The sequence below is a fragment of the Microtus ochrogaster genome, chromosome 18 (assembly GCF_000317375.1).
Source record: "Microtus ochrogaster isolate Prairie Vole_2 chromosome 18, MicOch1.0, whole genome shotgun sequence".
Lineage (NCBI taxonomy): Eukaryota > Metazoa > Chordata > Mammalia > Rodentia > Cricetidae > Microtus > Microtus ochrogaster.
In genome coordinates, this window is record NC_022020.1 from 40,021,806 (window position 1) to 40,022,502 (window position 697).

The 697-nt window shown below is 41.5% G+C and overlaps 1 protein-coding gene across 2 annotated transcripts in view; it reads left to right on the forward strand.

Annotated features, from left to right (window-relative positions):
* Snx24 (sorting nexin 24) overlaps window positions 1-697 on the forward strand; it is a 152,765-nt gene that overhangs the window by 1,587 nt on the left and 150,481 nt on the right. The window lies entirely within an intron of this gene.

The following is a 697-nucleotide window of genomic DNA, read 5'->3' on the forward strand; positions in this document are numbered from 1 at the left end:
TTTTTTTTTTTTTTTTTGCAGTTGTTGGAGAACAGAATGGAAAGATCATTCCAGACTGACAAACTTAGTTTCTTCTCTTGTAGACTAGCAGCTGTAAGCTGTATTTCCTTTCTGTCATTTCATTGGCCAGAGTTTTTTGTGAAATATCAAACAATAGTTGTGATGCGTTCTGCTGCTTGTCCAGGTGAGATGCTGAGTAAGACCTTTGCTGGCTCAGTCGGCCTTTAAAAGATGGAAGGTGTGTCTCCATGTTTCTAGTTTGAGGATTAAGAACAGGGATGCTACACAATGTTCCCTTGAGGGTCTGTAGGGATGTTTAGGTTTGGAAGAAACTGCGGAGAGCAGCCTGGATGGATTGCAGTCTGTTGCCGTCTTATTCACTGCTGATTCTCTTACTAAGCACTTACTAACCATATCATCCTGGCACAGCCTTGTAACCCTGCTTTCTTCCTCTAAATATTCTTGGTGTCTTGTGACAGTCTGTCTAAGCCCCGAGTTTTTAAAGTGAAAACTAAACTGTCCTCTGAAAAGATGCCGAAGAGTTTCCCAAAAATGGCTAACATGCTCTCCATGGTCAGGAACTAGGGAGAGGAAGCTGCTGCGCTCTTGCAGTAAACCTCTTCTTCTGTAAATCTCCCAGGCACTTAACATGTGCTTAATTGGGTATTCTGAATATTCATTCTTTTTTCTTTTTTTC